A 9,617-nucleotide genomic window follows, 5' to 3' on the forward strand; every position below is an offset into this window, starting at 1 on the left:
CCTCCCCTGGCACATCTTCCTTGCATTCCTGGGGTTCTGTCATTGGTCACTAAAGAGAAGAGCTCAGCCCTGCCCCTCCTGTTCCCCTGCTGAGGAAACTTAAGCCACCATGAGCTCTGCCCTCAGTCTCCTCTTCTCCAGGCTGAACAAACCCAGGGACTTCAGCTGCTCCTGATACGGCTTCCCCTCCAAACCCCTCACCAACTTCGCAGCCTCTTCTGGACACTGCCCAGTAGCTTTATCTCCTTTTCTCCTGTGTCCCCAGCCCTGCACACAGTGAATGCTCCAGGTGAGGCCGCCCCAGTGCAGAGCAGAGCGGGACAATCCCCTCCCTGCCCGGCTGGCCGTGCTGTGCTGGATGCACCAGGACACGGGTCCCTCTTGGCTCCAGGGACGCTGTTTGTTCATGTTCAACTTGCCATCGACCAGAACCCCCAGGTGTCTCTCTGCAGAGCTGCTCTCCAGCACCTCGTCACCCAGTCTCTCTGTACAGCCAGGGTTGCTCTTTCCCAAGCACAAAATCCGGCACTTGCTCTTATTGAACTTCATGTGGTTGGTGATTGCCCAGTTCTCCCATTTGTCCAGATCCCGGGATAAAAGTCGAGCCTGGTCTATACCTTCTGAGCTATTACACCATTATAGGCTGCCCACATACGTGCTATGGGGAGAGTTCCTATTTGCTAAATCTTATTTCTTTACCATATCCTGGCACAGGTAAGTAGGGGTGGCAGTGCAGTCTCAGGTGTTGGGCTCAGCCTAGAATTACAACAAGCCCACCCTGACTGATGCAGTAGGAAGGGAAACAGAAAAGGAGCTCGGCAAAGGCAGCCGTTAGAGTAGCGGATGAAAGCCGGTCACTGCCGCACACGAGGTGGGAAGGGGTGGGCTGCAGAGCCAGAGGGCTCTGCTTTCAGCGCTGGCAACAGGTCAGCAGCAGCTCCTCTGCAGAGCAGGTAACGTGCATTGGAGTCTTTCCAAAGGCCTTTGAAACTGCTGTGAACTGGGGCCCTGTGACAGTTGTGGTAAGGCCATCAGCCTTGCAGTTCTGCAGCAGTTCAGAGTCACCGAAACACTCTTGGTGGCAGATGCTGTTTGTGGGTTTCATTTTGGGTCTTTTTTAGTCATTTTCTTGAGGTACAATTATTTATCTGGAATCAGGTGATGGCACTGGCGCTCATCATCTCTTTCTGGAGCACATCCTGACATCCTTTGTCATTCAGAGCTCTGCCCTCTGCTCCAGAGAGGAGCAATGGCCCAAGATAGTCGGTTAGCATTCAGGGACTGCTTCTATCAAGCTGAAGATCAGTGCATCCCGACACGTAGGAAGTCAAGGAGGGGTGCCAGGGGACCTGCATGGTTAAACAGGGAACTGCTGGGCAAACTCAAGTGGAAGAGGAGAGTTTACAAATCATGGAAGGAGGGGCTGGCCACTTGGGAAGAATATAAGGCTGTTGTTAAAGGATGTAGGGAGGCAACTAGGAAAGCTAAGGCCTCCTTAGAGTTAAACCTGGCGAGAGGGGTCAAGGACAACAGAAAGAGCTTCTTCAAATGCATGGCAGATAAAACTAACACCAGAGGCAATGTAGGCCCACTGATGAATGGGGTGGGTGCCCTGGTGACAGAAGAGAGAGAAGGCAGAATTACTGAGTGCCTTCTTTGTCTCTGTCTACTCTGACGGAGGCTGTCCTGAGGAGCCCCGTACCCCTGAGGCCCGAGAGGAAGGCAGGGCAATGGAGGAGTTTGCCTTGGTTGATGAGGACTGGGTTAGGGACCAGTTAAGCAATCTGGACATCCATAAGTCCATGGGTCCAGAGGGGATGCACCCGCGGGTGCTGAGGGAGCTGGCTGAAGTCATTGCTGGACCACTCTCCATCATCTTTGCCAAGTCTTGGGAAACGGGAGAGGTGCCTGACAACTGGAGGAAAGCAAATGTCACTCCGGTCTTCAAAAAGGGCAAGAAGGAGGACCCGGGCAACTCTAGACCGGTCAGCCTCACCTCCATCCCTGGGAAAGTGACAGAACACCTTATCCTTGGTGCCATCTTAGGACATATCAAGGATAAGAGGGTCACCAGGGGCAGTCAACATGGCTTCCCCAAGGGGAAGTCGTGCTTGACCAGCCTCATAGCCTTTTATGAAGACGTAACAAGGTGGATAGATGATGGCAGAGCAGTGGATGTGGTCTACCTTGATTTCAGTAGAGCATTTGACACCGTCTCCCACAGCATCCTCACAGCAAAACTGAGGAAGTGTGGACTGGATGATCGGGTAGTGAGGTGGACTGCAAACTGGCTGAAGGAAAGAAGCCAGAGAGTCGTGGTCAATGGGGCGGAGTCTGGTTGGAGGCCTGTATCTAGTGGAGTGCCTCAAGGATCAGTACTGGGACCGGTATTATTCAATACATTCATCAACGACTTGGATGAGGGAATTGAGTGTACTATCAGCAAGTTTGCTGATGACACCAAGCTGGGAGGAGTGGCTGACACGCCAGAGGGCTGTGCTGCCATCCAGCGAGATCTGGACAGGCTAGAGAGTTGGGCGGGGAAAAATTTAATGAAATATAACAAGGGAAAATGTAGAGTCTCACATCTGGGCAGGAACAACCCCAGGTTCCAGTATAGGTTGGGGAATGACCTGTTGGAGAGCAGTGTAGGGGAAAGGGACCTGGGGGTCCTGGGGACAGCAGGGTGACCATGAGCCAGCACTGGGCCCTTGTGGCCAAGAAGGCCAATGGCATCCTGGGGTGTATTAGAAGGGGGGTGGTCAGTAGGTCAGAGAGGTCCCCCTTCCCCTCTACTCTGCCCTGGTGAGACCTCATCTGGAATATTGTGTCCAGTTCTGGGCCCCTCAGTTCCAGAAGGACAGGGAACTGCTGGAGAGAGTCCAGCGCAGGGCAATGAAGATGATGAAGGGAGTGGAGCATCTCCCTTATGAGGAAAGGCTGAGGAGCTGGGGCTCTTTAGCTTGGAGAAGAGGAGACTGAGGGGTGACCTCATTAATGTTTATAAATATATAAAGGGTGGGTGTCACGAGGATGGAGCCAGGCTCTTCTCGGTGACAACCAACAGTAAGACAAGGGTAATGGGTCCAAGCTGGAACACAAGAGGTTCCACTTAAATTGGAGAAGAAACTTCTTCTCAGTGAGGGTGACGGAACACTGGACCAGGCTGCCCAGGGAGGTTGTGGAGTCGTCTTCTCTGCAGACATTCCAACCTGCCTGGACGCCTTCCTGTGTAACCTCACCTGGTGTTCCTGCTCTGGCAGGGGGATTGGACTGGATGAGCTTTTGAGGTCCCTTCCAATCCCTGACATTCTGTGATTCTGTGATTCTGTGACTGCCCCCGCCTCGGGACTGTTAATGAGATGCCCGGGCACGGCCCCCCGTGACTATTAACGAGCCGCCAGCAGCCGAACCGGCTCCTCGCCGCTGTTCCCGGCCCGTCATTGCACAGAACCCGCCCCCTCAGGCCCGTCCCCGCCCGGGCTCACGGCAGCGCCGCCGGGCCGCTGAGGGAGGGACCCGGCCCCTCATGATCCGCGAACGTCCCCGGCAGGGCCGTCCCGGGCTCCGGACAGGGCCCGGCGCCCCCGGGCGCCATCCCGGGCGGGCCGTGTCCTCCCGGGCCGCCCCCCGGCCGGGCCGGCTGTCGCGCTCCCTGCCCCGGGGAGTCCGGGCAGCGCCGGGCCTGCCCGCTCGTGGAGAGCGACTGCCCGCGGCTGAGGGGCGTGAGGGGCGGCCCCGGGGGACGGCGGGGTCCCCTGAGCCCCGGGGCCGTGTCCCCCACTTGTCCCCACATAAACGGGAGGATGTCCCCTCAGTTCTGGCCCTGTCCCCCAACCTGTGTCCCCTCAACCTCGGGGCTGTGTCCGTCACTTGTCCCCTCAGCCATGGGGCTGTGTCCCCCACTTGTCTCCTCAGCAACAGGACTGTGTCCCCAAACGTGTCCCCTCAGCCACGGGGCTGTGTCCCCCACTTGTCCCCTCAGATATGGGGCTGTGTCCCCCACTTGTCCCCTCAGATATGGGGCTGTGTCCCCCAACCTGTGTCCCCTCAGCAACAGGGCTGTGTCCCCAAACGTGTCCCCTCAGCCACGGGGCCGTGTCCCCCACTTGTCCCCTCAGCCTTGGGACTGTGTCCCCTCAGTTCTGGCCCTGTCCTCCAACCTGTGTCCCCTCAGTCACGGGGCCGTGTCCCCCAACGTGTGTCCTCTCAGCCACGGGGCCGCGTCCTCCAACCTGTGTCCCCTCAACTTCAGGGCCACGTCCCCCACTTGTCCCCTCAGCAACGGGGCCGTGAACCCTCATTTCTGGCCCTGTCCCCCAACCTGTGTCCCCTCAGCCACAGGGATGTGTCCCTCAACCTGTGTCAGCCACGGGACTGTGTCCCCCAACCTGTGTCCCCTCAACCTTGGGGCCCTGTCCCCCACTTGTCCCCTCAGCAACGGGGCCGTGTCCCTCAACCTGTGTCCCCTCAGTTCTGGCCCTGTTCCCCAAACTGTGTCCCCTCAGCCACGGGGCTGTGTTCCCCACTTGTCCCCTCAGCAACGGGACTGTGTGTCCTCAGTTCTGGCCCTGTCCCCCAACCTGTGTCCCCTCAGCCACGGGGCCGTGTCCCCTCATTTCTGGCCCCGTCCCCCAACCTGTGTCCCCTCAGCCATGTCCCTGCCTCCCCTGCCTGTGTCCCCTCACCGCTGCCCCTGTCCCCTCCCTCCATGTCCCCTCATGTCTGGCCCTGTCCCCCCCAGCCTGTCCCCACAACCGCGACCTCCCACGGCCCCCCCTCCATGTCTCCCCTTCACCACATCCCCCTGCCCCCCACGCCATCCCCCCCTCACCACGTCCCTGTCCCCACAGGTGACCCAGGGCGGGGAGGCCGCCAACCAGGTGACAGTGGCCACCGCAGCCCCCAGCCCCGGCCTCCCGCTCCCCGACCTCCTGCTGCTGGCGCGGCCGGTGCCACCGTCACCCCCCGACCCCGTGCACCTCTGGCCCTGGGCGGGGAGGGCATCTCAGGGAGTGCTGCACCCCCAAAATGGAGCCGCGGCATTAATGCCCCTGATAAACCACCCCATTATTTAACACCGCCCAATAAAACACAGCCCCTCCAATTAAATACAGCTCCCTAATTAAACTTACACCCCCAAATTAAACAACCCCAATTATACACAGCCCCTTCAATTAAACACACATCTGCAGAATTAGACACCCCCAGTATTAAACAACCCCCAAATTAAACTCCCTCCAATATTAAGTCCACCCCCCAAAATTAAACACACACCCCAAAGCTAGACATATGACCCCCCGAAAAGCACAGCCCCTAATTAAACACACCCCAAACTACCCCACCAATTAAGCCCTCCAATTAACCCTTCCCAAAGCCCCCAAAGTTCCCAGAAATCGCACCCCCCCTGCCCTGTCCTGCTTCACTATCACATTTGCTGGGGCACTGTGCAGGGAGAGGCACATGCTGGGGGACTGCCACTGCCCCCCCAGATCCCAGGGTTCCCCCAGAGCCCAGGGTGCCCCCCAGACATCAGGTACCTCCCTCAGGTATTGGGGACCCCCCTGCACCCCGGATCTCCAGCCAGCACTCGGTCAGCGCCCCCCCAGCTCAGTGACTGCCCAGCAGCCGTAGGTGCCCCCGTCCCTGGTTTGCGGATCTGGGGGTCAGCACCCCCTGGCTGTGCCGGGCCAGGAGCCAGGGGTCCTCCCCGATGGCCACTGGTTCTTCAGCCACACCCCCTGGGGCTGGGGGGGCACAGAGTCAGGGCATCCCAAATTGACCAGCCGGTGACAAGTGGTGTCCCTCAGGGGTCCGTACGGGGGCCAGTACTGGTTAAACCTTCATCAGCAACACAGACGGTGGGATCGAGCGCACCCGCAGCGAGTTTGCGGATGACACCAAGCTGAGCGCTGCAGGTGACACGTCTGAGGGCCGGGATCCATCCAGAGGGACCTGGACAAGCTCGAGAAGTGGTTCCATGCAAACCTCATGAGGTTCTACAAGGCCAAGCGCGAGGTCCTGCACCTGGGTCGGGGCAAGCCCGGGTACCAGTCCAGGCTGGGGATGGAGGGATTGAGAGCAGCCGCACGGAGAAGGACTTGGGGGTGCTGGGGGATGAAAGACGGGCCGTGGGCTGGCAATGCACACTTGCAGTCCAGAAGGCCAACTGTATGTTGGGCTGCATCAAAGGGAGCGTGGCCAGCAGGTCTCCTCTCTGGTGAGACCCCACCTGGAGTCCCATGTCAAGCTCTGGAGCCCTAAGAACAGGACAGACATGGACCTGCCAGAGAGGGGCCAGAGGAGCCACCGAAATGACCCGAGGCTGGAACAGCTCTGCTGGGGGAACAGGCTGAGAGAGCTGGGGTGTTCAGCTGGCGAAGAGAAGCTCTGGGGAGACCTTATTGTGGCCTTTCGGTACTTAAAAGGGGCCAATAAGAAAGATGGGGAGAGACTTTTTAGCTGGGCCCATTGAGACAGGACAAGGGGTGATGGTTTAAATTAAAAGAGAGGAGATTGAGGCCAGACATGAGGAAGGAATTGCTGCCCCTGAGGGTGGTGAGAGCCTGGCCCAGGTTGCCCAGAGAGGTGGTGGATGCCCCATCCCTGGAGACATCCCAGGCCAGGCTGGTCGGGGCTCTGAGCAACCTGAGCTGGTGCAGATGTCCCTGCTCATGGCAGGGGTGGCACTGGGGGAGCTGGGAAGGTCCCTCCAACCCAAATGGTTCTGTGATTCTATGAACCCACCCCTGCCCTGGCTCAGGGAAAGCGTCTCCAGGAAAGGGCGAAAGCGCCGGGCGGCAGCTGCTGGCGATGAGGGGAGGGCAGCGTGAGAGACGAGGCCCGGCAGCCCGGAGCAGGGGGTCTCGCTCGCTGAGACGGCGCTGTGGAAAGCCTCGGGGGATGGCGGGAGCTGAGGGCAAAACGGTGGGAAACAGCTCCTGAGGCGCTGGGACCAGCCCCACTCTAAACCTGCGTGTCTGTGCTGCCCCCGTGCCTGCCGTACCCGCACGGCCATCCGCCTCCCCTGCCTGCGCACCACAGGGCAGGGCCTGGGGGCCAGCGAGCGCCCGCCCGCCGGCACCGTAACTACGCCTGGAACCAGGCTGTGCTGAGGGACAGACGTCCTGCGGCAGCGGGAGAGGCCAGGAACGGCACCGTCTGCTCAGCACGCTCAGGGTGCTGCGCATCTGAAGGACACCAGGGCTTAGGCATTCTCCTCCAGCTTTATTAAATCCAGCCCTTCTCCCGAGAAGAGCTGCACCTCCGCCGGGCTTAGTGGGGCCAGCAGCACAGGGCTCGCAGGGTCCACCGCGATCTTGGCTGCTCCCTTGCTTTGCTCAGGATGAGGATGGTCTGAGCTGCCAGGGAGCAGATGGAGGGTTCACTGTCCTCCTCCAAGGGCTGAATGGCTGCAACAGAAAGCAGCAGAGCCCAGATGACCTCCCACGTCTGCAGAGACCCCCAGGCATCCCCTCCTGACCACACTCCCTGCTCACCGCTGCAGATCTCAGCCAGCTCCTCCTTGCTCGGGTCCCTCAGGGGCCGCGCAGCCAGCCCTGGGCACAGAGTTCTGTCAGACCCCTGTTCCTCCCCTCATCAGAGCCAACCCCAGGGGAGACCAGGAGCCGAGGTGGTGGGACCGAGCAAGGCGGCCACCAAGGCCACCTGCGTGGGCAGGGCTGGGAGGGGAGGCCAAGGCCCTGCACGGGGCAGCCGGGGCTCTGGCAGCCACAGGGCTGCTCCTTGTGCCAGGGCAGCGGCGGGGACTGGGGCCAGGCTGCCGAAAGAGGGACCCCGGGGGCTGTGACTCACCGATGAACCTCACGGCCGTCTCTCGCAAGCTGGCCTGAGCATCCCTCAGGTACGGCAGGCTCTGATACAAGTATTCTTGAGCCCTGCTCCTGTCGTGCTCCAGCTGGAGAGAGCACGAGGGGATGAGCATGTCGCTGTCCCTCCCCAGCTGGCTGGACCAGTCCCTCCTGCAAGCAACCCACCTTCCCCTTCCCCGCTCCGCGGCCATTCCCGTGTCCCAGCCAGGAGCCCTGTGGGGCTGAGGCTGAGAGAGACACAGGCCGAGGGGTCCCAGGGCTGCTGAGAGCCCTCCCTCCCGCTGGCTGTGGGGCAGAGAGAAGAGCCCTTGGGGGCTCTGTTCTGGAGGACAGGGAACAAGGATGCAGCTCAGGGCTGCAGCAGGGCAGGCGAGGCACATCTGCAGAGCCCACAGCCCAGACATGTGCGGCAGCCTTCGTCCAGCCTGGGCCCTGCCCCTTGGGGGTTGTCCTCACCAAGCTCTCTCCAATCCGCCATGTCTGCTCTGTCTGCACCAGGTGTTTGAGCTGTTTCCACCTGAGCAGCTCTGCTGCGCCAAAGAGGGCTTCCCCGGCAGCCTGCGGAACAGCAGAAGCTGGGAGATGGCACCACGGTCTGGGGCAGGAGACCTGGCGTCCCCCTCCTCTGGGCTTTGTTCCTGGGGTGATTCTGCCCTTAGGGAGCTGGGACATGCCCTGGCCCAAACGTCCAGGGGTCTCTTCCCTGCATCACTGCTCAGCTTTGAAATCTGTACCTTGGCCACGCTCTGCATTTGGTCACTCATGTGGAAGAAGAGAGAGAGCAGGCCAAGTTGCACAATGTTCCTCATCTCTCTCCTGTTGTTCCGCACCACCATCTTCATCAGGTCTCTGAAGAGACCGATGGAGCTCTCTCTCAGCTGGCTCATCTCCTGGGAGGGAGAAGCACAGTAGGACGGGAGCACCAGCAGCTCTGCCCACGGTGAGCAGAAGCTCCTGCATGGCTGATGTGAGGGGAGATACACAGGGCGGCATTCTGCACACTGGAGCTGTGGGCCAGATCTGCGGCCCTGGGTGCGTGAAGGGCCACTCAAGAGACTTGCTCAGGCAGTGCCTGTGCCTCAAAGTGCCGTCCCAGCATCTCCCACCAGCCTCAGCAGCCACGGTGGGGAAGAGCTGTGGGAGCAGCTGGCAGGGAGAACATGGGCTGGGCTGCAGAACACAGAAACCATCCCACAAGAGCCCCGGGGAGAAAGGAGAGAAGCCCCTGCTCTGAGTGGCTGGGCAGAAGGGCAGCTGTCATTGTCCAGTGCCCATGCACGGGGCTCAGGCTTATAGATCAGCCTTACGTCATCAAAGAAGGGCAGGAGAAATTTTGCCAGTGGCACAGCGATGGGGCTGGCCTCCTTCCTCTTCAGCCGAGGCATCACGGTTCTGAAGATCACCAGCGCCTTCATCTTGATGGCCTTATTTCCATACTGCAGGACCTGCATCAGGTCTGGCAGCATGACCTTCATTTTTCTTGCCTGTATGAAGAAGAGAGTTGCCCTTTTGGGACCAGGTCCATGCCTGGAAAGCTCCCCAGGCAGCCAGCAGGCCCCACCATGGCAGGGAGGACCTTAGGAGCAGCCACCCCAGCACCTGACTGCCAGCCAAGGCCAAGCCCGAACCCACTGCCCTGGCCCCGGCTGCCGCCCTACTCACCATCTCGTCTCTCTCCGACAGTGTCATGATGCCCCTGAGCACCAGGGAGAGCATGGCCGGCCTTTCTTCCTTCAGGAACCTAAAGGCTGTGTAGGTCGGAGCGAACTCCCCATCTGCCAGATC

The sequence above is a fragment of the Caloenas nicobarica genome, chromosome 29 (genome assembly GCF_036013445.1).
Source record: "Caloenas nicobarica isolate bCalNic1 chromosome 29, bCalNic1.hap1, whole genome shotgun sequence".
Lineage (NCBI taxonomy): Eukaryota > Metazoa > Chordata > Aves > Columbiformes > Columbidae > Caloenas > Caloenas nicobarica.